The sequence below is a fragment of the Dromiciops gliroides genome, chromosome 3 (assembly GCF_019393635.1).
Source record: "Dromiciops gliroides isolate mDroGli1 chromosome 3, mDroGli1.pri, whole genome shotgun sequence".
NCBI classification, from domain to species: domain Eukaryota; kingdom Metazoa; phylum Chordata; class Mammalia; order Microbiotheria; family Microbiotheriidae; genus Dromiciops; species Dromiciops gliroides.
The window spans coordinates 498,622,576-498,649,672 of NC_057863.1; the positions used below are offsets into that span (position 1 = coordinate 498,622,576).

The 27,097-nt window shown below is 40.0% G+C and overlaps 1 pseudogene; it reads right to left on the reverse strand.

Moving 5' to 3' along the window:
* LOC122747824 lies at window positions 1-26,260 on the reverse strand (annotated as a pseudogene).
* Window positions 26,261-27,097: the final 837 nt, after the last annotated feature.

Here is a 27,097-nt window from a genome sequence, read left to right on the forward strand (position 1 = left end):
TCACAAATTAGGTGTAACCCAATTAAGAAACTTCATGACAACTTCAAAGCCAAGGAAATAGATGCCATTTTCCCAGGAAGGCACAGATCATTACACCTATAAGATCTTTATATAGGGATGTGACACCTTCTCAGATCAGCTTTCTCAGCACATCTCAGAATTCCTTAAGATGTTTTCTAGGTGGGGCAGTCTGGAAGATGGACTTCAGCATTTCCAGAGGGATAGTTACAATCCATTTGAAGATTCCTTCAATGCCTCCAGATTTTTCAGCCTACTGATATCCCACTGATAAGCAGAGTTTCTTTGCAAATGCTTCTTATTCAAGCTTCCTGATAGTTTTTTTTTTTGGCACAGTCCAAAGCACCAATGTATTTTGTTTCTCCTAAAGAAGCTTGAATCTATAATAGACACTTCATTTTCTCTAAGGGTCATGATTCCTGTTGTGAACACGCCAGACAACAGCCCAGCTGCAAACAGCTGGGGATAATTCAATTTATCATCTGGGTTCTTTTGTTGTAGTTGCCCCCACAATCCAAAGCCAAAGAAGCACACAGCAAACACAGGTGTGACACCAACAATGAGAATGGCCATTCCTTGGTACAGGCCTTGAACACCCTCTTTAACAAGTTTCTTTCTGAAGCAGCCAAATGTCAAAGAGTAGAGGGAAGTTTGTCTTGGCTGACTCTTTAGCTGGATCTGTAGCTTTACCATCACCTTATCCAGAGGGTGGCCCATGAACATCAGGCACACTCTGCCAAAGCCTCTGGCCAGGAAGTTCTTCTAGGAGTTGATGGGTTGATGAGTCAAAAACATGGTGCTAGGCTCCACATAGGTCTCTCAGTCCTTGTCCTGCACCAGCCACAGCCACTGACCTTTCCCCTACATTGGGGAAGGAGGCCCTATGCTTCTCTTTATGCAGGTTAAGACCATATTAGTCGGCCCTGGAGTCAGGAGTACCTGCGTTCAAATTCGGCCTCAGATACTTAACACTTACTAGCTGTGTGACCCTGGGCAAGTCACTTAACCCTAATTGCCTCACTAAAAAAAAAATGGGGCATCTAGGTGGTACAGTGAATAGAGCACTGGCCCTGGAGTCAGGAGGACCTGAGTTCAAATTCAGACACTTGACACTAGCTGTGTGACCTTGGGCAAGTCACTTAACCCCAATTGCCTCACCAAAAAAAAAAAAAAAGACCATATTAGCTTTTTGGACTGCTATTGTCCCATTATTGACCTCTATTGAACTTGCAATCAACTAAAGCCCCAGATCTTTTTGAGGCGGTTGGTTACATCTGCTCCACCTTATTTTTGTTGTAGAAATTTATTTTGATTTGGGGACCCTACCTTTAGGCTGAGATTAGAAAGCCTTAGGCCCTCAGGGTCTTTGCCCCTCCTCCTCAGCTTCAATTGAGCAAAAAAGCCCCATGGGCTATACAAGACGCCAGGTCAGACAGCTGGGGGGAAAAAAGCCCCCAGCTCCCTCTGACCTGAGCAGAGCTATCTGAAAGATCCCATAGCCTCTGATGACGCATGTGAAGTGGGAGTGCACCGCCCCCCCTTCCCCCCCCCCCCAACCAGCCGTAGCCCTGGCTGGCGGATTAGCTTGGTCTGTGGGGGCGAAGGAAGCCCTGAGATTTGAGTGGAGAGAAGAAAAGGTATATATAGACCTGGGAGTTAGACAGCAGAAAAAGGAGCGAGGATGGACTAGATAGACAAGATTGGAGAGGGTGACTAGAGGGGAGCGCGGACAAGGACAGAGGGGAGTTCAGTTCGGAAAAGGAGAGACAGGGCTGACAGGAGGACTGGAGGCCTGCGGACAAGACTCAGGGGTTCGGAGGGACAAGAAGAGGTCAAGAGGCGGCTGAGGAGACGGCAAAGATTGGAGACTAGAGACAGGGCTACAAGGATGCAGGAGAAGACGAGAAGGACTAGGAGCAGGCAAAAGAGAGGCCGAAGGGCAAACTGACAGAGCAGACAGACAGAAGGTCGGTGAGAGAGAAACACAGGGGTTCAGTGGTGGCAGTAAGGAGAGGAAAGTTAGAAGTTAGGATTTACAAAGTGAAAGGGGCTCGGAGTTAGAATAAAGGACCTGAGTGCCCTGAGACAGGGCGCAGCTAAGGCCCTTATTATATTCAAGAAGTTCCAAGCGCAGCAGGTGGGAAAGAGACCAGTGGAAAGAGACCACAGGAAAGCAGTCAGGTTGTACATTTTATTTCCCTGTATTCTTAATTTTAAATAGTATCTCATAAATAAACTCTGCTTTGATTATTTAGTTAAGAGGCTTCTTAATCTTTAGTCTATCAGTTTGGGAGCAGTGTGGTGGAACTTTATAAACGGCCCACATTAAATTAACGAAGTCAGATAGCCAAATAGTCAAAAGTCCCCAGTTTAGTCATCCATAGTTCAGGCTCTCAAAATTAGCCCTAGTTATCAAAAATATTTCACATTGTGAAGTTTTTTTTTTTTTAACTCAAATGCGGTACTTTACATTGAACCCAATTGAATTTCTTCTTATGAATCACTTCAGCATCCAACTGTCAAAATCTTTTTGAATCATCCAGTATGCTAGCTACACCTCTTAGAGTTGTACCATCTACAAATTTGATAAGCATGCCATTTCTGTCTTTATCCAAGCCATTGATAAAAATGCTAAACTGCATATGGTCGAAGAAATATCCCTAAGGTATTCTACTAAAGCCCCCTTCCAGTTTGACACTGAATTATTAATGAATACTCATTGGGCCTGATCATTGAACAAGTCCTATAACTATTTATGTATACTATTGCCTAGTCCACACCTGAATAACATGTCACTAGTTTACGCTATCAAAAAAAAAAAAAAGAAGAAGAAGAAACAAGGTTAGTGTAGTAAGACTTATTCTTGATAAAATGATACCAACTTTTTTTGATCAGTATTTTCTTTTTTGGGTATTAATCAACCATCCCTTTAATAACATGTTCTATAATCTTGTCAGTAATTCAGGTGAAGCTCATTAACCTATGGTTTTCAACTTCTGTTCTCTTCCCTGTTTTGAAACTTGGGAAGTTTTCCATTCTTAGTCCTATTGTTTTTGACTCATCATAGGTCCTCTGGAGATGTGGTTGGTCATTGCTTTGAGCAGAATTCTTAAGTCTTTCAAGGTTGTTATTCTTAATAATTTTATTACCATTTTATAAATTGTTTTCCTGGTTCTGTTTGTGTCACTTTTAATCAATTCCTTCTTCCCAGGATTTTCTGAAATAATCTCTTTCATAATTTCTTATAACGCAATAACATTACATTTATACTTTTATACCACAATTTGTTCAGCCATTCTTCAATTGTTTTTCTTTTTTTCTCCTTTTAATACCTTTTTCAAGAGCAGGAAGTTTGGTTTTTTGGTGAGAATTTCAATCTCCAGTATTATCCTCCCTCCCCATCCCCACTTATTTTCCTATTGAGTTTGATGTATTTCTTTTTTTTCTTTTGAGTTTGATGTATTTCTAAATAAAACTATGCATGTGCTCAACCTTTCTTTGCTCATTTCAAGTGAGTGAGGTTCATCTGATATCTACTCCCTCCCCTTCCTTCATATTTATATGCTCTTCAAGTACATAGATGTGAGAAATATCAAGCACCATCCCCTTATTCCAATTTTTCTATACTAGCATAACTCCATCTACCTTCCCTTTGCTCTTTTAAAACCCACAGAAAAACCCATTATCCTGTCACATCCTACACCAATTGCTATCCACCTGCTACCAATGGACAGATTATCCCAAGAGCCTCAGGAATAGTGGTATCCTCCAGTTCACCAACTCTGCTTCCAGCCTACCCTCTTCCCAAATATAATCTAGGAAGAAACCTCTGAGGACAAGGGACCAGTTTGTGAAGCCCTCAGAATATCAAATAGAGAAGTTTATTTTTTTTTATTACATTGATGATAAAGAGCCATTGGAGTTTATTGAGTAGAGGACTGATATTATCAGATGTGTGTTTTAGAAAAATAACTTTTGGAGTTATGTGGAGGATGGATTAAAGTGGGGAAAGCCTTGAAGAAGGAAGACAATTAGGAGTTTATTGTCATAAGAAGTGATGAAAGCCCACATTAGGGTGGTGACTGTGTGAGAGGGGAACAGATGTCAGATGATGTAAAGGCATAACAGGCTTTGCAGGGTTTGATCCTGGTAATTACTTCCTCCTTCTATATGGTGTTGGAGGAGACAGGAGGAAATGAGCTCAAAGTTACATATAGAAGGACTAGCCTTGGTGATAGGAAGGACAACATCTTCATCAGAAACTGGAGTAAAGGACAAAATAATGAGATGATGTCAAGGGGTTGGGAGATTTAGGGAAGGGAAGAAGGGGGAACTTACAAAGAATGGCCTGTTTTTTTCCCTGTGAGGTTGAGGTCCTTCACTAAGGGTGGGGGAGTGTGTAGTGTCAGAGGATTGAAGAGAAAAGAGAACCCACCACAGGAATTGGGAAATAGAATCAATTAGGGAGGAGTAAAAGAATTGCCTTGCTATGGTTAGGGTCCAGTTGAGATTAGATAATTTGTAGTGGATCCAGTCAATGTGTTTGCATGATTTTTTCCCCAGGATATAGTTTTTTTCCTGAATATAGTTAAATTTTGTTGTTGTTGTTCTTAGTTTTGCTTCCTAGACTCAGCTCATTCTAAACTTTATTACTCTTGGCACTAATCTTACCAGATTATGCCAAGATTTTGTAATTATTTTTTATTACCTATACTTGGTTTTCATCTTCTATATGTATCTTACGGAAATCTAATCTTGTGGAAATCTATACCATTTACTAAAATAAATTCAAAATAGATGCATTACTTGACAATTTGACAGGTAACACTATTTAAAAGAGAGAAAAAGAATGAGATAGAGGATTAAAAAAAAAAACTATGGCCAGGGAGAACTCTTAACCAAACAAGAATAGAGGAGATCACAAAAGATAATGTAGACCATTTTAATTATATATATTTGAAAAAAACTTATATAAATAATCAGTGCAAATAGGATAAGGGAAATTGTCAATTGAGAAAAAATCTCTAAGGGTCTAATATCTAAGTTCTGTATGTATGTGTGTATATATATGTATATAATATATATATATGACAGATATAAAACATATCATAAACACATTCTAGGTAAATAGGAGATACTTTTTTCAAGTGTGGAGAAGAGGACAGTTCCTAATTAAACAAGCAATAGAAATAATCATAAATGATAAAATAGACAATTTGATCACATAAAATTTTATGTTTTTACATTAGTAAAATCAAAGCAAGGGGCAGCTAGGTGGCGCAGTAGATAGAGCACCGGCCCTGGAGTCAGGAGTACCTGAGTTCAAATCTGGCCTCAGACACTTAACACTTACTAGCTGTGTGACCCTGGGCAAGTCACTTAACCCCAATTGCCTCACTAAAAAAAAAAAGAAAGAAAAAAAATCAAAGCAATTAGAATTAGAGGGGAAACAATGAACTAGGAGAAAACTGTTGTAGCCAACTTATGATATAAAAGTCTGATCTTAAAAATATATAGGAGGGGCAGCTAGATGGCGCAGTGGATAAAGCACTGGCCCTGGATTCAGGAGTACCTGAGTTCAAATCCGGCCTCAGACACTTGACACTTACTAGCTGTGTGACCCTGGGCAAGTCACGTAACCCTCATTGCCCTGCAAAAAAAAAAAAATACATAGGAAATTGATACAAATATATAAGAACAAGAGCCATTTCCCAATAGATAACTAGTCAAAGTATATATGAAAAGGCAGATTCAAGGGAAGAAATCTAAGCTATCGATAAGTATATGTATTCATGATATGCCACAAATCATGTGGTATGAAAGCAAATTAAATAACCTGTACACATGGGATGATTAGGATTTGCTGGAAAAAATGCTTAAACATTTCTCTGTACTTATACATGAGCACAGCTTCTTGTAAAGCTGGGAAGGTCTCCACAATTACTTCAACCCAGTCTATTTTCAGTGGATTACATCCCATTTTCAGGTACTTTGGAAGCAAGGAGAGTGAGATTGCTTCAGCCTTGGCCCTTGTCCATGAAATTAATCAAAAAACAATTTGATCACAGATTTCTTCCACTACTATGCAAAAATGACTTAAATGAATTTCTTGGTCATACCTCCCAAGAATTTTTCCTAAAGCAACACTTGTTGATTCTCAGGTGTCCATTTTCAATAAATGGCTAGAAGTACATGTTGGTGTTGGGATCATATCATAGGGAAATAGAGCATTTAATTGTCCTGTTGCCTGAATGTCAACCCTGCATTTATTTGGTTGTACTTAAAACAGCAGTGGACAGAGCTCCTGTGTACTTAGCCTATGGTTGCTGAATGATAATGATTTATCCAGCCTGCTTTGGAGAAGGTCTGGCCATCTAGGAGTCCAACCTACAATCACAGCCTCATTCTGCTTTTCCAGGGCTTTCAGAAGGGAAATTGGAGGCTTCTCATTCCATATCTTAGCCCTCTTACTGACATTGACCTGCCTGGAATCATGTTTCCCATCTGGGTTGTTGATAATGCCTTACCCACAGCAGCTTCTCAATGAAATGTTATGACTGTTCTCCAGCTTTTAGAACAATAGTTAATGCTGGGACAATAGTGGCCTGGGGAAGGGTTTGTTTGGTCCTAAACTGAAGGCAAAGCTCAAAGCAAATAAAAGTTTTCTGAGACTGAGGGAAACAGATTCAAACAACAGTGAAGCACCAAGGATGGAGATTTCCTCATAGGATTATGTCTCACACTATTTGTTCATACTATCAAGTCTTCATTCTCTCTCTCCCTCTCCCTCTCCCTCTCCCTCTCCCTCTCCCTCTCCCTCTCCCTCTCCCTCTCCCTCTCCCTCTCTCCCTCTCTCCCTCTCTCCCTCTCTCCTCTCTCCTCTCTCCTCTCTCCTCTCTCCTCTCTCCTCTCTCCTCTCTCCTCTCTCCTCTCTCCCCACCTCTCTCTCCCCCATCTCTTCTTCCCTCCCTTCCTTTCCCCCACCCTCAGAAAGACTGGAGCCCCAGTCTACTCAGTCTAAGAAACTTTTTACCAGTCAAATGATTCTTCTGAGTCTGACAACTAATGTTTTCAGAATTCTATTTATTTTTTTATTTAAAATTTTATTTTTTTAATCATAAAAGTATTGTATTATTTTCCAGTTACATGTAAAGATAGTTTTCAACATTTGTTTTTATAAGATTTTGAGTTCCAAATTTTTCTCCTTCCCTCCCTTCCCCCCAAGACAGAAAGCAATCTAATATAGGTTATATATAAAATCACATTAAACATATTTCTGCATTAGTCATGTTTTGAAAGAAGAATCAGAACAAAAGGGAAAAATCTAAAAAAAAAAACAAAAAAAGAAAAAAATGTAGAAACAGTATGGTTCAATCTGCAATCAGATTCCACAGTTATTTTTTCTGCATGTGGAGAGCATTTTCCATCATGAATCTTTTGGAATTGCCTTGGATCATTGTACTGCTGATAAGAGCTAAGTCTATCACAGTTGTTTATGTACAATGTTGCTGTTACTGTGTACAATGTTCTCCTGGTTCTGCCCACTTCACACAGCATCAATGCATTTAAGTCAGAACCCTATTTCTAAAATTTATGTTACAAGAAAATGGATGGAGGGAGTACCTTAGTTAGAACAGGGTTTTGTTTTGTTTTTTTGCCTTTTCCTATGATAAATTAACATGGATTAATTAGTTGACACTATGGAAGGCATAGGGAGTCTGTCATTGAGGAGAAAACATTGGATGTATGCATCCTTGTAGGATCACAAATTTAGGCCTGCAAGGGCCTTTAGATATCATCTAGAGGAGGGGTTCTTAACCTGGTGTGCATGAACAAAGATGGGGAAAAAATTACATCTATATTTTCATCAATCTCTAACCAAAGTTTAGCATTTCCTTCAATTATTTTAAAACATTCTGAGAAGAAATTCATAGGCTTTACCAGATTAACCCAAAAGACACAAAAAAGTTAATAACTCCTTATCTAGACCAATTCTTCCATTTTCTAGATGAGGAAACTGAGGTCTAGAAACCTTAAACCTAAGGTATCACAGAGAGCAGGAATGACAATAGCAGCAACCTATGGGTGTCTGGGAGGCCACAGAGAAGGTATGTGATGCACAGAAGGTCCTAGGTTGGTATCATGGATGAGAGGAGAGGCCATTGTTGCTGGATTTAGAATCAAAGGAATTGGGTTGGAACCAAAGTCTTGTCACTGACTTGAGTCACTGGCCTTCATGACTGAACAAATTACTTAATAATATGTTTCCCTTCCCTCAACTATGAAATGACGTGGCTCTTGAGCAAATCACCTAAAATTAGTAAGTTGGACTAGATAATAGGATCATAGATTAGAGCTGGAAGAAGCCTTAGAGACTGAAGTGGACTGATGCTGAGTGAAATGAGCAGAACCAGGAGAACATTGTACACAGTAAAAGCAATATTGTGTGATGACCAACTGTGATAGACTTGGGTCTTCTCAGCAGTGCAATGACCCAAAGAAATCATGATGGAAAATGTTCTCCACATCCAGAAAAAAGAACTGTGGATTCTGAATACAGATTGAACCATACTGTTTCTACTTTTTGTTTTTTTTCTTTTTTGAGGTTTTTCCTTATGTTCTGATCCTTCTTTCACAAGATGACCAATGCAAAAATATGTTTAATGTGATTGTACATATATAAACTCTATCAGATTGCTTTCTATCTTGAGGAGGGGGGAGGGAAGGGAAGGAGGGAGAAAAATTTGGAACTAGAAATCTTTTGAAAACAAATGTTGAAAACTAAATTTACAATTAACTGGAAAATAATAAAATACTTTTATGATTAAAAAAAAAGAAAACACCAAAAGGGGTCGTGAAAAGTTGGACATGACTAAAAATGACTAAACACCAACTATGGGAAGAGGATTGGGGATAAGATTCATGTTCAGCTCAGCTCCTACATAGCATTGGTCTCATCAAGCAAAGTGAAGCAAATTAGGAATTCCCACCCACTCTTTTCCCTGAGCCCCCAACCTCATTATAACCAACAGGCAAATTAGGTAGGATATGTGTGCTCAGTGGTCTTTGGTTGCTGAGCATGGATAGATAGATGAAAGAATTATAGAAAGATCAGTTGGATAACACTCGTGCCAAAGTGAGAACTGGGATGGCTCTAAAGTGAGATGATGGGTTCAGATCCCGTCTCTGATGCCTATTACCTGTGTGACCCTGTATAAGTCACTTAACTATCTGGGCCGCAGTTTCCATATCTGTAAAATGAGGGAGCTGGACATAACTTTCAGTTCTAGATTTATGATCCTATAAGCATAGATAGATAGATGGATAGATAGATAGAGAGAGATAGAGATATAGGCTGAATCTGACGATGGTAGACATACAACAACAGAACCAGTGTGGGGAAGCCTGGGATCACCTTGGAAAATCTTTCATTATAATCTCAACCAGTCATATTTGCCTTTTCCATTGCTAATAGGAGGTTGGGGTGGGGAAGAGAAGTGCAATGGAAGAAATGGGCCTAGGGGTTTCATTTCAAAACCATGCAGAAGGATGAAGGTCAGATGAGGTTCTAAGATCAAGACACACCCGTCATTTCCAGATCAGAGTATCTTGTACTTCCTGGGTCTGCCCTTTACAGCGGGAACATTTTCCTGTCTTTTGACGTTATTTCCTTTGGAATTCAGTCAGGCTATTTATAGACTTGTTTTTCTATTTTGAGCTTGTTTGCAAACAGGCTTTCATCATATTTCCCTCTTCTAGAAATAGATGTGAAATAGAATTTTGGAAAAGCCCAGCGTGTTCTATTTTCCCCATGGTACCTGCAGGATGGTTCTATTATTGTGGGCTGAGCCCTGTATTTCATTTAACCCCAGATATTTTTGCTCTGCAGGACCCTGGAGAAACGTTACAGCTCAAAAACTTTCAGTGGCTCCCAAATGCTTACAGGATAAAACATGTGACTTATTTTGGCATTTTGTTATTGTTGTTTCCAGTCATGTCTGACTCTTTGTGACCCCATTTGGGGTTTTCTTGGCAAAGATACTGGAGTTGTTTGCCATTTCCTTCTCCAGCTCATTTTACAGATGAGGAAACTGAGGCAAACAGGGTTAAGTGACTTGCTGAGGCTCACACAGCTAGCAAGTTTCTGAGGACAGATTTGAATTCAGGTTCTAATAATCCCAGGCTCAGCACTTTCTCCACTGCACTACCTAGCTGCCCTTCAGCACCTTAGACCCTCTAAAACCTGTCACTTATCTTTAGCCCTGTTTCATGCTACATGGCCTCATTGCATTCTGCCCTCTTTGAGCACAGTGCACTGGCATAGGCTGAAACTTCCTTATGCCTTGAATGCACTTCTTCCTTACCTCTGCATGTTGTGTTTTGTCAAGGCTTAGTTCTGGTGGCACCTCCTGCATGAAACCTTGCCTGACCCCTTTGGTAGAGAGTGATCACTCCTTCCACAAATTTCCTACAGGGCTTTGTCTAGACCTTCCCTTTACTTTTTTAACCATTTCATTTTGTATGATATATCCTTTACATGTCCTTACTTCCACCAATCAACTCCCCCCTCCCCCACCCCATCCCTTGTGCAGATTGTAAACTCCCAGGTGGCCCAAACCCTTGGTTTTCATTTCCTAGCATCTAAGAACAGTGGGTGATACATAATGGGTGCTTAAATATGGATTGGCCTGTATTCTGGAACTAGCCTGGATCTTGCTCCTGTGTCCAACCACAATTTGGCTGCTGCTACTGCTTTGGGGGGATGAGATCAGACAATCAGATGCCATTTTAACATATGTTTGAGTAGAAATGCCAGAATGGATTTGGTTTTGGAACTCCAGGTTCTATATGGGTATGGGTTAGTGGAAGTCAGTGTTGAGTTTATTCTGTACTTGTACCCCAACCCCACCCACCAGAATGTTTTTGGGTCAAAGAGCTCTCACAACCACAGTTGATAGTCGGCCACAAGGTTGATTTTTGATTGCTCAGGCCATTATTATGTTATCTCTAGCTCTTGAAAAAGTGTAAAAATCTTAGGACATCTCATGAGTCACCAGGCATATGTGCTCTCGGATGAGTGCAAGTTTTAAAATGACATAAACAGAAAGTGGAAGCAGTGATACACAACCAAGAACAAATATAAAAGAATAGTATAGACCACTACGAAAAGTCTGTGGAAGGTTAAAGTACAGAATGAGCTGAGATTTCTGCAAAATATGAAGGATAATGGAAGTTCAAGACAGTAACAACAACAACAAAGGAAGAGGATCACTGTATGGAGCAGGTAATAACCAAGAGAAAGATCTCAAACTCCTATTTTCCTTTTGCCTCTTAATAATACTTATTTACTTACTATTACTACTACTACTACTAATCATACTAATACTCTTTCTTTCTTTTCTTTTCTTTTTTTTTTCCAGGGCAATGAGGGTTAAGTGACTCGCCCAGGGTCATACAGCTAGTAAGTGTCAAGTGTCTGAGGCCAGATTTGAACTCAGGTCCTCCTGAATCCAGGGCCGATGCTTTATCCACTGCACCACCTAGCTTCCCCCCATACTAATACTCTTTTTTTTTGGTAGGGCAATGAGGGTTAAGTCACTTGCCCAAGGTCACACAGCTAGTAAGTGTCAAGTGTCTGTGGGTGGATTTGAACTCAGGTCCTCCTGAATCTAGGGCTGGTGCTTTATCCACTGTGCCACCTAGCTGCCCCCCCATACTAATACTTTTAATAATAGCTTGCATTTATATGGCATTTTAAGATTGGCAAGACACTTTACATTTTATCTACATAACATCCATGTGAGGTAGGTGCTTTTGAGGCTGGGAGAGGTTAAATAGCCTGCCCAATATCTCATGGCTAGTGTTTGGGGAAGGATTCAATCTCAGGTAGGTCTTTTTGACTTCAAGCCCTTCAGTACTCTTTCTGCTGGGTCACAAAGCTCTTGTAAGGAGAATGATTTTTAACCTAATAAAGGATATAATATGAAAGGTGAAAAGTGGATTTACAGAGACTTTTGGTTATGCTGGCTGTATGAGTGATCCCAGTGAAGCTCAGCTCTCACATATATATTCCAGTAAAAACATAAAAAGAGCATCAGACTGAACAATGACCAAGAAACTGAATGAGAAATGCTTTCATCCAGTCCAGGACTGTTGAAAACGTGGCCAAAAGGCTTCAGACACAAGGATAGGGATGTGTCCAGAAAAAACAGTGCAAACATGGGTAAAGAAACCCAAAGCCTGCCAAGTCTCATGGACTAGAGAGGCTCCAGGGGTACCAGAATTCCTGTAGCACTCTGTACTTAAAGGACAGAAGCCTAGAAAGTGTGGATGATGAAGCAGGCAGTTGGAAACTCAAAGCTCTCTGATTTCTCTGGTTGTGGCTGTGGGGCCAGTGGGTAAGTTGAGTCAATATAATAAAAAATGACAAAGGGGCAGCTAGGTGGCACAGTGAATAAAGCACTGGCCTTGGATTCAGGAGGACCTGAGTTCAAATCCAGCCTCAGTCACTTGACACTTGAAACTTACTAGCTGTGTGACCCTGGGCAAGTCACAACCCCAAATTGCCTCACCAAAAAACAAAAAAAAATAAAGCTTATGACCGATAATAACTTGTCCTAGATATAAACCTATAGGAAGAAAAGTATATCTTTGGTTTTTTAAAATTTTTAATTATTTATTTAGAATTTTCCCTCAAGTTACGTGTAAAAACAAATTTTCACATCGATTTTTTAAAACTTTGAGTTCCAAATTCTCTTCCTCCCTCCCTCCCCACCCCTCCTTAAGAATTAAAGCAATTCAATATAAGTTATACATGTGCAGTCATGCAAAACATCTTCACATTAGTCAAGTTGTGAAAGAAAACAGACAAAATTATTATTATTATTATTATTATTATTATTATTATTATTATTATTATTTTCTTGCAGGGCAATTGGGGTTAAATGACTTGCCCAGTTCCTCTCACCCCTTAATTTTATTTTAAAGATGTCATCATGGGGGGCAGCTAGGTGGCACAGTGGATAAAGAACCGGCCCTGGATTTAGGAGGACCTGAGTTCAAATCTGGCCTCAGACACTTGACACTTACTAGCTGTGTGACCCTGGGCAAGTCACTCAACCCTCATTGCCATACTCCTCCCCCCAAAAGATGTCATCTTGGGGTAGCTAGATGACACAGTGGACAAGGTACCAGTCCTTGACCCAGGAGGCCCCAAGCCCAAATCCAGCCCCAGACATAAGCCACCCCACCCTGCCTGCCCCAGAGAAAAAAAAGATAAATGAAAAATAAATTCTTTACAGATATCATCCCTTCATATGCAATTTACACCTGTGCCCTCTAAGTATATTCCTTTCAACTTCCCTAATACTGAGAAAGTTCTTATAAGTTAGCAATATCATCTTCCTATGTGGGAATATAAACAGTTTAACCTTTTAAAATCTCTCATGATTTCTTTTTCCTGTTTACCTTTTTATGCTTCTCTAGGGTCTTGTATTTGAAAGTCAAATTTTCTATTCAATTCAGGTCTTTTCATCACAAATGCCTGAAAGTCCTCTTTTTCACTGAAGTCCCATTTTCCCCCCTGAAAGATTATACACAGTTTTGCTGGGTAGGTGATTTGTGGTTGTATTCCCAGTTCCTTTGCCCTCCAGAATATCATATTCCATGCCCTCCAATCCTTTAATGTAAAAGTTGCTAGATCTTGTGTTATCCTGACTGTGGCTCCACAGTACTTGAATTGTTTTTTTCTGGCTGCTTGCAATATTTTCTCCTTGACCTAGGAGTTCTGGAATTTGGCTATGATAATCCTGGAAGTTTTCATTTGGGGATCTTTTTCAGGAGATGATCAGTGGATTCTTTCAATTTCTACTTTTACCTTCTATTTCTAGAATATCAGGGCAATTTCCCCTGACAATCTCTTGGAAGATGATGTCTAAGATCTTTTTTTTTTTTTGCTTTGAATAGAATTTTATTTTCCAAAATATATGTAAAAACAAATTTTAACATCAATTTTAAAAAATTTTGTGTTCTAACTTCTCTTCCTTCCTCCATTCCCACCCCCCACCCACAAGAACTCAAGCAATTCAAAATAAGTTATATATGAGTAGTCATGGAAAAATTCCCATATTAGCTAATTGTGAGAGAAAACAGCAAAAAAACAAAACAAAACTTCATCAGAATTGGCTCAAAGAAGGACTAACATACATACTCAAGTAGGTACAGTAATATATTTTTGCCCTGAGGGAGGGGAGGGAGATAAGGGGGGGAGGGGAGAAGGGAAGGAGGGAAGGGCAGATTGGGGGAGAGAGCAGTGAAAAGCAAAACACTTTCAAGGAAGATGAAGATGTTCTTCATTACTGCACAAGTATGACATATTGAATTGCTTGATCTCATAGGGAAGGTTGAGGAGGGAGGGAGGAAGAAAAATTTAGAACACAGAATTAGCTCAGGGACCTTGATCTCATCAGAGTGGGCTTGTGGAGGGAATAGCATTCATATCCAATTGGGAGGAGTAATCTATTTAACCCTGCAGGAAAGTAGGAGGGGAGGAGGAAAAGGAAGGAAGGGTTAAAAAAGGGAGTGCAGAGCGGGGGAGAGGATAGTCAGAAGTAAAACACTTTTGAGGAGGAATAGGTAAAAAGAAGATAGAGTAAATGTCATGGTAAGGGAGTGGGATGGAGGGAAATAGTTATGATGATTGATTATAATGGCAAAACATAAGATCTTTTTTTGATCATGGTTTTCAGGTAGTCCAATAATTTTCAAATGATCTCTCCTGGATCTATTTTCCAGGTCAGCTGATTTTCCAAGGAGATACTTCACATTGCCCTCTATTTTTTCATTCATTTGTATTTGTTTTATAGTGTTTTGATTTCTCCTAAAGTCATTAGTTTCCATTTGCTCAATCCTAATTCTTAAGCAATTATTTTCTTCAGAGAGCTTTTGTACCTCCTTTTCCATTTGGCCAATTTGGCTTTTCAAGCTCTTGACCCTTTTTTCATGACCCTCCTGTATCACTCTCATTTCTCTTTCCATTTCCCCCCCATCTTTCTTACTTTATCTTCAAAGTCCCTTTTGAGAACTTCTATGGCCTGAGACCGAATCATATTTTTCTTGGAAGCTTTGAATGTAGGAGCTTTGACTTTGTTATCTTCTTCTGAAGGTGTATTTTGATTTATCTTGTCACCAAAGAAACTTTTGATGGTCCGTACCTTTTTCTGTCTTCTCATTATCCTAGCCTATTTCTTGGCTTTTAACTCTTTTTTAAAGTGGAGCACTGTTCCAGGGCACACTGTCCCAAGCTTTGGGGTGTCCCAGGTGGTATGATTTAAGGAGAGGCAAGTTCTCAGCTCACCTGGCTTGTGTTCTTGTCTTAAACCACTTTTATTAGAAGCAGGCAAGAAAGAATAGAAGTTTAGAAAAGTCAGATATGATAGAGCTTCAATGAACACTGAATGGGAATAGAAAAGTTTATTCATATTGTCGGCTGTGTATGGCACCTTTACAAAAACTGACCATAAGCTAGAGAACAAAACTCACAAAAAATGTACAAAAGAAGAAACCATTAAATACACATTTATTGACCACAATGAAATAAAACTTATAATTAATAAAGGGGCTCTGAAGAAAGGATACACACTTTAAATGGAGGTTAACTCATTTAAACCTAAAGAATTTGTGGGTCAGAGAACAAATCTTAGAAACAATAAATAATTTCATCAATGAAAAAGATAACAATGAGACAATATGACAAACCTTATTGGATGCAGCCAAATCAGTCCTTAGGAAAAGATTTATTTATCAAAATACTTTCATGAACAAAAAAGAAAAAGAAAAGATTAATGAATTGGGCATGTGACAAAAAATAGAAAAGCAACAAATATAAAAATCCTAAGTAAACGTACACACAAAAGAAGTTCTGAAAATCAGAAAAAGAGATAATAAAATTAAATCAAAATGGGAACTGGTTTTTTTGGAAGAAAAAAACTAATAAAAAAAGTGGTAGCTGATTTGATTTTTTAAAAAGAGAGGAAAATCAAATGTCAATATAAAAAATGAGAAGAATTCATGAAAGTTTAAAAAGAAATTACTAGAAACTATCTTGTTGAGTACATTCCTCAAAATTGATTTTTAATCAATTTTAATATGGACAAATATTTACAAAAACATAAAATGCCCCAAATTACAGAACAGAAATTAGGGAACCAAAAATAAATGAATTCTCTTTTTTAATGAATTTGTTTTTTGTTTTTTGTTTTTAGTGAGGCAATTGGGGTTAAGTGACTTGCCCAGGGTCGCACAGCTAGTAAGTGTTAAGTGTCTGAGGCCGGATTTGAACTCAGGTACTCCTGACTCCAGGGCCGGTGCTCTATCCACTGCGCCATCCAGCTGCCCCAATGAATTTTTTTGTTTGTTTGTTTGTTTGTTTGTTTTTTTTTAGTGAGGCAATTGGGGTTAAGCGACTTGCCCAGGGTCACACAGCTAGTAAGTGTTAAGTGTCTGAGGCCGGATTTGAACTCAGGTCCTCCTGAATCCAGGGCCGGTGCTCTATCCACTGCGCCACTTAGCTGCCCCCCCAATGAATTTTTAAAGAAAAAAAACTTGGGACCTGTTGGTTTTATCAGTGAATTCTATCAAACATTCAAAAATAATTAATTCCAATGCTACATAAACTATTGCTGGAGAAGAAAAAGAAGAAGCTATTGAAGCATAACAAAATGATGCGCAGAATGGAGCAGAAGGGAACTCAGAGGGAATCACAGGTAGGATAATTCTGAAACTAACATATAGAATACACTTAAAAAACACCCCAAATTGTATATGATGGATGGCAGACTTTCCAAATGTATAAAAGACACTAAGCTAGAAGAAATGGCAGAAGCATGGTCATCTCAACATGTCTAAAACAGAACTCATTATCCTTCCTCTCCAAATGAATTTCTCATCCAAGTTTTCCTTTTTCTTTTGTCAAAGGCACCACCATTTCTCTAATCTCCTAGTTTTGTAACCTTGGTGTTATTCTCTGTCATCTAGCCAAACTGGCCTGTTATCTTTTCCTCAAAATGACACTGCATTTCCAAATTCCATGTTGTTTCCACTGGCTGTCTTTCGTGCCTGGAATGCAATCCCTTCTCACTTCTCCTTCACAGAATCCCTTTCTTCAAGATTAAGTTCAAGCACCACCTTCAATAAGAAACCTTTCCTGATACTTCCTAACTACTGCTAATGCTCTATACCCTTAACTACATTGTATTTTTTATACATACATATACATATACATATATATATATGTGTGTGTGTGTATACACACACATATATAAACACTTTGTATTCATTCTGTATATATTTGTGTGTTATGTGTATATATGATATCTCCCCTATAAAATATAAGCTTCTTGAGAGTCGGGATTGGGGGCAGCTAGGTGGTGCAGTGGATAAAGTACCAGCTCTGGATTCAAGAGGACCTGAGTTCAAATCTGGCCTCAGACACTTGACACGTACTAGCTGTGTGACCCTGGGCAAGTCACTTAACTCTCATTTAGAGAGAGAGAGAGAAGGGATTGTTTTATTTTGTTTTTAATTATCTGTATCCCCATTACTAGCAAGAGGGTTCAATTATATGATCTCTGAGGTCTCTTTAAAGTCTAAGACTTTAGGATTCTGAGAAGTGCCCCAAATTCTTCTGGCATAGTCTAACCCTGCTGCTAATCCCAAATCATAAGCAAATTGTCACCTAATCTTAATTCTTTTTTAAATCATAAAAGCATTTTATTATTTTCCAGTTACCTATAAAGATAGTTTTTGACATTTGTTTTATTAAGATTTTTAGTTCCAAATTTTTCTCCCTCCTTCCCTTCCTTCCCCCCTCCACAAGACAGAAAGCAATCTGATATAGGTTATATATGTACAATCACATTAAACGTATTTCTGCATTAGTCATCTTGTGAAAGAAGAATCAGAACACAAGGGAAAAACCTCAAAAAAGAAAAAAACCCCAAAAAGTAGAAATGGTATGGTTCAATTTGTATTCAGAGTCCACAGTTCTTTTTTCTGGATGTGGAGAACATTTTCTATCATGAGTTCTTTGGAATTGTTTTGGATCATTGCACTACTGAGAAAAGCTAAGTCCCTCACAGTTGATCATCATACAATGTTGCTGTTACATTGTACAATGTTCTCCTGGTTCTGCTCACTTCACTCAGCATCAGTCCACTGAAGTCTTTCCAGGATTTTCTAAAATCTGCCTGCTCATCATTTCTTTTCTTTTTCTTTTTCTTTTCTTTTCTTTTCTTTTCTTTTCTTTTCTTTTCTTTTCTTTTCTTTTCTTTTCTTTTCTTTTCTTTTCTTTTCTTTTCTTTTCTTTTCTTTTCTTTTCTTTTCTTTTCTTTTCCTTTCTTCTCTTTTCTTCTCTTTTCTTTTCTTTTCTTTTTGCGGGGCAGTAAGGGTTAAGTGCCTTGCCCAGGGTCACACAGCTAGTAAGTGTCAAGTGTCTGAGGTCGGATTTGACCTCAGGTCCTCCTAAATCCAGGGCTGGTGCTTTATCCACTGCACCACCTAGCTGCCCCCTACTCATCGTTTCTTATAGCACATTAGTATTCCATTACATTCATATACCAAAATTTGTTCAGCCATTTCCCAATTGATAGGCATTTCCTCAATTATCAATTGTTTGCCATCAGAAAGAGAGCTGCTAGAAATATTTTTGTACATGTGGGTCCTTTTCCCTTTCCTATGATCTCTTTGGGATACAGACCTAGCAGTGGTATTGCTGGTTCAAAGGTTATGCACAATCTCATAGCCCTTTGGGCATAGTTTCAAATTGCTCTCCAGAATGGATGGATCAGTTTATAACTCCACCAACAATGCATTAGTGTTCCAATTTTTCTACAGCTTCTCCAGCATTTTTTCCCATTTTTTGTCATATTAGCCAATCTGATAGGTATGAGCTTTTAATTTGCATTTCTCTAATCAATAGTGATTGAGCATTTTTTCATATGTTAATAGATAGCTTTGATTTCTTCATCTGAAAACTGCCTGTTCATATCCTTTGACCCTAATCCTAATTATCAATAAGATTATTAAAAGTCACTGCATTTTCAGGATTGAAGATCACTTAGTACAGTCCCCTAATTTTACAAGCAATCAATAAACAAGTATTTATTAATTACCTACTATAACCTCTCTAGACAAATTTCCAACTGAAGAAGAGGTCTTGAATGCCATTAGGTTCCTCTCATGTGACAAAGCACCTGAGGCTGATTCTATTCCAGCTCAAACAAAAGCTGATTGGAATTTTCTGGGCTTATGGCAAGAGAAGGTTATCCCTGAGGATTTCAAGGATGCCTCCATTTTTTATCTCTATAAAGGTAAAGGAAAGAGATTGTCCTGTAAGAACCACCGAGGTGTCTCTCTCAGTCACTGCTGGCAAGATTCTTGCCTCCTTAATAGGCTGATCCTTCACCCAGAAGATGGCCATCTACCTAAGAGCCATGACATGGGAGACACTGGCACAGGACTGCCCGGCATTGAGAGAGCCTCATCAGAGAAGGTGCTTATCTCTATGAATAAAGCAGAATTGAAGTAGCTCAAAAGAAACACGGGATGCACAAATTAAGAGAATCCAACCCAAAAGTTCACATGGACTATTTGTGCATGACCTATGATAAAGCCTTCAGAACTTGTATTGATCTGATCAATACAATCTGATCAAGTCACAGTCAGATGCACTGTAACTTGACTCTAACATAGTGATGTCATTTTGGTCCTCTTTGAGAACAAAGGATAACAACCAACCATAGAGTAGCAATTATAACAGTAGCTAACATTTATCTGATTCTTCATGTACATCGTTTTGTGGAAGCCTCACTACAACCCTGATGAAGTAGGCATTATATGTATTATCTTCTCCATTTTAAGTATGAGGAAACTGAGTCTCAGGGAAGTTAAGTGGCTTGCCCATGGTCAGGTAGCTAGTAAGCTCTATGTAAAATATTTGAACCTAGATCTCCTTTGACTCCAAATGCAGAGAACTTTTCATTCTGTTAAGTTTCCTTTAGTCTTGGCTTCAGGGTTTCCTATACAAAAGCAAACAGCCTCGACAGATCAAAGTTTAGGGACCAGCTCAGGAATATCTAGACCAACAGACATCTGGGGAATGCATTTGTCTTGGCACTGATTCTATGCCAGACTTTGTTCAAGAACCCCACAAGATAGCAGAGAAAGCAGGAACGGCAGCTTTAAGGTGGATCAAAGAGAAGGCACTTAATATGTGTTTATTGAATTGAACTGAAGGTGGAAAGGAATAAAGCAGGTCATATCAAAGAGAGAGGAAGGCATTTTTATAGCAGCAGGACAGATCTGACATCGGATCCAGGGTAATAGAAAAAATGCAAGAAGTTGATGTAATATAAAATAGATGGGAGGGTAGTAAAGAAAATTGGAAAATTTCTAAGGCTCATGAACAGAAAATACAAGAAATTAAGAAGGTAAGGTGTTAGTGAGAGGTAATCAATCTGTTTGCATGGGGTGCTGTTATCTCAGAGATCAAAGTGCATATGGCCCTTTCCTACATTCAGGTTGGCATGTACTGCAGCTGTATTGTGGCCACCAGGAAAGGATTGGCATTTACACCTAGCAAAGCAGGGATGGGAGATCACTGGGTTTACTCAGTGGTAGCTAAATTCTGCACCAATAACCCCCCCCCCATTTAGTGCTAACTATACACATGTGCAGTGCCACAATTAGACCTGTATGATTCTCTATCCTCAATTGCACTATCCCAATCTCTGTCTGGCTGTAAATGTGGGATGTTGGCTTGGAGATCAATTCTTTGTGGCCAAGAAAGGTACTATAAACATAAACCAGAACACAATCTCCATGAAGACACACAAGAGAAACCCACAAGCAGATACTTTAGCCAATGAAAGTTCTATACCCCTAAAAATTCTGTAGTCTATAGACTTTGACAGTTCAATACAGACGCTCTGCGTGTGGTCAAATGGTAGGACACCCACTCACCCCTCTGTTATCACAGTTTTCTTTCATGAAGAGTTACTCTCGACAAGAAAGGTAACAGGAGACTTCACAAAGGGCTTCCTGCACAAATACCATGGGGCTAAGGGTTTTACAAAATCTAACACCATATTTCCTCAGTGTCATAAAGGCTGAATAAACAAAAGAGTCACAATCTCATACAGCTCTTAAGGAGATAAACCATATTAAATAGACTCGAAAGGTAAACTAAGTCAGGTTACAGTTTTAAAACCACTTTAGCGGGCTCACATGTGTTAATTTGAGAATGGATATTACATATCACCAAGGTCACCCAAGAAAACTCAAAAAATAACACCATGAAACAAAGGCCAAAGTAATTCAATTATGAGCATCAATATTAAATAATATGAAGTCTCCTTGCAACCTGGATAACCCATTCCCAAAATTCATTCAATCAGCACATTTTATCTTGAGTCCTAGATGTCCCATGTACTAGTCTGGTCCCTGGAAAACATCTCCCCTTGGCATTCAGGATTAGGTCTAGTCCTCAGAGCACCTCTGAAGTGGGTTTCCTCCTAAGCATATCTGCTTCTCTGCTTCCAAGTTACTAGTAGAGATTCCTAGGCAATTTCTGCTAAATCCTGTTAGTGATAAGACTGCATAATTCAGTAAACCTTAACAAAATCTAATCAGATTGCTCTTCCAGTAATTAGTCACGTGGTGAGAACTAACTCACACCCATATGGGTCTATCCCTATTAACAACAGAGCTGTAAGAACACTAGGTGCACAGTGGTTAAAGCACTGGCCCTGGATTCTGGAGGACCTGAGTTCAAATCTGGCTTCAAACACTTAATACTTAGTAGCTATGTGACCCTGGGCAAGTCACTTAACCCCCATTGCCTCACCAAAAAAACCCAACCAACAATTAGGAAACCATAAGTCACCAGAAACTTCAAAGAATTTTATTTTTATGTGTCACTTATTCTTTTTTTTTTTTTTTGCAGGGCAATGGGGGTTAAGTGACTTGCACAGAGTCACACAGCTAGTAAGTGTCAAGGGTATTTGAACTCAGGTCCTCCTGAATCCAGGGCCAGTGCTCCATCCACTGTGCACTATGTGTCACTTATTCTTTCTAGCTTTACCCAAACTTTGTATCTGATATGGACAATGTTGCCCATAAATTGAAAGCAAAATCTTAAAATCCATGAGGGCCTGACTCGTAAAATGAATCCTTCTCTCAATATTATCAGTCAGGGTCTTCAAAATAGGAGAACTTATTACCAAAACATAATCAAGTCTGCATTTCCCCTTAGACACATTTGGAAGACAATAGAATATATCCTAGTTATTTAGATTTCTAACAGTTTAATTTTGTTGCTTTCTCAAAGTTTACTACTCCATTTAATTTAAAACTTTTATATCTTTGTCTTATTCCCCCTTTTGGAGCATACATATGCATATATATACACATATATACATATATTTCTTATATCATCTTGAAGTAATGAGGTACTTTAAGGACTTAATCTTATACATGAATATGTAACTATGATCAAGGGAATGGCAAGCCACTCTATGAGAAGGCTGGCACATACAACTAGGAAAAGGGGATGGGAGATGATGGGTTCACTTTTAGTGGATAAATTTAACATCACTAAGCCTAATAATTTAGAATTGCACTAACATTATTGTTGTTATTATTATTATTATTTTGTGGGGCAATGAGAGTTAAGTGACTTGCCAAGGGTCACACAGCTAGTGTCAAGTGTCTGAGTCTGGATTTGAACTCAGGTCCTCCTGAATCTAGGGCCAGTGCTTTATCCACTGTGCCACCTAGCTGCCCCCTCTGCACTTAAGATTTTTGAGACACTTTGTATATGAAAAATTCTTAATAAACACTAAGGAGAGACTAAGACTAAATACTTTAAGATTAAATTAAGAGGTGGATCTGGGTCTTGGGAGACAGCTCAGACTAGTCTTTCCTCATTTTATGCAGGGGATGAAAACTGGGAAGTAAAGGAAGAAAGAGAAGGCAGAGGGATGGGTTGCTCCCTTTGTATATCTAATCAGCAAATTCTTCCTTATCTTCCTTTGTATGAAGGGACTCTGGTCATTACACAGTTCAAATCCCCAGGAGAAAAATGACAATTGGCCTGTGTTGCCTGGGAAGAATTTCTCCTTCCTGAGAAATTTTTGGTCCATGCCAAAAAGAACTTGGCTTAGTTTCCACACCTGTAAGATAGAGCCAAATGATCATTATCCCTCAGTCTTTATTGAGTACCCACTAAATGCTCAGTAGTAGTGGGTGATAGGGAGACAAAAGAAATCTTAGGCCCAGTTGGTCCCTGTCTTGAAGGGGTTTACAATCTAGTTGGAGAGATGAGACATAAAATATGCCAAAGGAGAAATTAGAAAAGGTTAGTTAGAAAAATTAGAAAAAGCGTGCTTGTTCAAAGATCTAGGGATCTGAAACCTTTGGTCTTAAACACTTCCCTTATCTTCCTGTTGGGGTGGGGGAGGAGGCAGTGTGGTTTTTATGTATATGACCTTATGGCACAGACACACCTCAGTGGGTCATCTCGGCCATTTTCTAACCCTTAGAAAGAACCACACTAAGTTTTTCTTATCCAAGCTCAATACTATTTTTCTGTCTTGCCAGATAAAAGGATATCTTGTTCCCCAGTATCTCTTTCACTTCTATTTGCAATGTCTGGCCCACACATACATTCTCTTTTTTTTGCCCATTTAATAGTATTTCCCCACCAAATTATATGTAAAGATTGTTTTCAACATCCTTTTTTTCCCCACAGAATAGTATTTTCCCCAATTACATGTAAAAATAGTTTTCAACATTCATTTTTGGAAGATTTTGAGTTCCAAATTTCTCCCTCCAGTACTTCCCTGATGCTCTCCCTAAGACAGCAAGCAATCTGATATAGGTTATACATTTACAAACACATTAGACATATTTCCACGTTAGTCATATTGTGAAAGAAGAATCAGAACAAAAGGGGAAAACCATGAGAAAGAAAAACAAAACACAATAACAAAGTGAAAATAGTATGCTTTGATCTGCATTCAAATTTCACAGTTCTTTCTCTGGATGTACGCATATTCTTTTACAGGTCTATAGTATGTATGGAGTAATTGATAACAGGCCAAATAATATGATAATAATTGATAATATGGCCAAATGGATAAAGTTCAGGGCCTGGAGTGAAAAAAAAAAACTCCTTTTTTTTGAGTTCAAATTTGGGCTCAGACACTTCCTAGCTATGTGACCCTCAGCAAGTCATTTAATCCTGTTTGCCTCAGTTTCCTCATATGTAAAATGAGCTGGAGAAGGAAATGGCAAACCACTCTCATTTCTTTGCCAAGAAAACTCTAAATAGGGTAAAAAAAAAAAGAGTTGGACACTGTTGAAAAATGACTGAATAACAAAATTGATCATTTGTCTCTGAACAGGTGATTATAGGTTCCTGGGGCAAAAGAAAATACCTTATTTGGAGGAATGGTGCTTAGTAATGATTTCTTCCTTTGGAAGAGACCTTTACAGGGACTGGGTCCTTGGGGCTTTCAACCCAACTCCCTTAGGGACTCAAGAAATGTTGCCAAAACTTCAGGACTGAGCAGAACAGCTTTGAGACTAAAAGCTAAAAGGGCAAAAATGCTTTCTCTGAGCTCCTGCCAAATGGTAAGTCCTTGACTCCTTGGCCAGATCATAAGAAGTGGATTTGGTGAAGAGGAGAGGGAAAATTCGGCCCTATTTTGCTTTTCATGCAGTGAAAATACCTATTTTCTGAACTACAAATGAAGTCCAAGACTAGCTAGGAGGTCCTTCAGGCTATTTAAATCCAGAGAGGACCAGGTTCCAGTTGTTCTAGATCTCCACCCAGCTGACATTTCACTTCTCACATTTCGATCTCCACCTTTTGAGACCTTTCCACTCATCTCTCCTTGTTTACAACCAGGAAGGGGTGCATGTTTAAACCCTGGGAGCCCAAGCAGCAGTAGGAATGCAGGTCAGCCAGCATAAATGGGGGTGTAAGAAGGCTGGGGAAGAGAAGCCTTTCCTCCACTCTGATATCTAGTGGTAAGAGCACTGTGTTTGAAGTCAGAGGACGTTAGTTTAAATTTAGCTTAAATTCTGGATCTGATACTGTGTGAGTGAGTAAGACTCACATCCCAAACCAAACTCACAAATTTCTCCCCAAACTCATCCCTCTTCCTAAGTTAAAAACACTTATTTAAAGCCCTTCACAACCTGGTCCCCTCCTCCCTTTCGTTTTCTTACATCTTACTTCGGGGCAGATAGGTGGCACAATGGATAGAGCACTGTCAGGAGGATACGAGTTCAAATTTCACCTCAGACACTTACTAACTGTGTGACCCTGGGCAAGTTACTTAACCCCAATTGCCTTAAGAAAACCACCAGGGGACATCTCCAGTCGTCCTGATGTGTATCTTGCCAATAGACCCAGATAGCTCTGGAGGAGGGAGGTTGGTGACCTTGCACAGCCCTTTTCTCACTTAAATCCAATTCAATGCAAGTCAGGACATCACCCCAATGTCATGGTCCTCTTTGAGAACGAAGGACAAACAACCACAACATCTCACTCCTCTCCGTGTAGTCTCCGTGTAATCCAGTGACGCTGGTTTCGTTGCTCTTTGGATAAGAAGACACTCCCGCTCCCTGCTCTGGGAATTTTCACGGGCTGTCCTTCATGCCTGGAACTCCCTCCCTCTTGATTTCCACCTCCTGACTTAGCTGGCCTCCTTCAAGTCTCAGCTAAAGCCCCATCTTCTGCACGAAGCCTTTCCAAACCCCCTTAATGCTCCTGTCTCCCTTCTACGGTTTATGTCTCTTTTTTCCTTTGTATAGTTTGAGTTTCCCGAATTAAGTCAGTGAAATCTTGTCTTTTGCCTCTCTTTGTGTCCCCGGGGTTTAGCACTGTGCCTGCCAAACAGCAGGTGCTTACTGAATATTTATCGACTTTATGGCCTCAGTTTCCTCGTTTGTAAGACGTTCGGGGTGATCTCTAAGGTCCCGTCTATCTCTAAATCTATGATCTCACGGAGCCCGGGTTCACAGCTAGGCTCGCAGAGCCATCGCCCGTGCGTCCGGAGATGGGTGTGGATGGGGGATGTGGGTATGCTCGGGTTGCACACACACACTCGGAGCGGGGTAGGGCTAAGGGTGGGGAAGCGAGGTGAGTGAGGACGTGCGGGGCGGACTCCAGGGGCATGGCGGGAGACGGGCCACCGGACACCTACGGGAGGCAGCAGCGGCAGGTGCGTTCGGACCAACTGTCTTGGCTCCCTGAGCGCTTGAGGCTGCACCTTCTTTCCCTAAAGGGGTTAACCAATCATCCTAAGAGGGGCTGGATTGCGCGACCGTCTCCTGGGCGCTCCTGATCCCGGCGGTGGAAGCCCCGGCGCATCCTTGAGGACTCTGCCCATTTTCATGCGGGCGGCGCCTTCACCTTCCCCACCCTCCGTTTCTTCCGCAGGCGGCCGGGAGTCGGGTATCCCTACCTGTGCGGGTCGGTCCTGGGTTCTGACTCAGCCTCAGCCTCAGCCTCAGCGGGCTGCCGGGCCAGTAGACGGAGAGAGGGGTGCGCAGGAGGGAGCCGTCCAAGGCAGTAACAAAGGGTGAGCGCTCACCCCGCCCCCCTCTAAGCAGGAACCTGTGTCAAGGGTCTTAAAGCTGTTCCCTCCCCTGGTTCCCATTCGCCCGCCTGGCATTTCCTAGTGAGGGGACTATAGCCCCCACCCGAACCTTTCTCTCCGAGGTTTGCCCTTCTCCCCGAGGGCTGTGAATCAATCTTTTCGAGCTTCTCTGAGTCACCTCTTTCAGCCCGCGCCTCACAGTTGGGGGTCCCAGGATCTTAGAGAGCATTTAGAACAATGTCCCCATTTTATAAAGAAGCAAACTGAGGCCCCAGAGCAGTTAAGAGACTTTCAGGGCAGGGTTTTGCACAGTGTCCTGCCTCTGTCTTCTAAGGTAGCCACCCCATACTATCATAGTCTTTCTCTCTCTGTCAGAAGTGGGACCCAACACTTCAGGAGATGGAGTAAGGGAG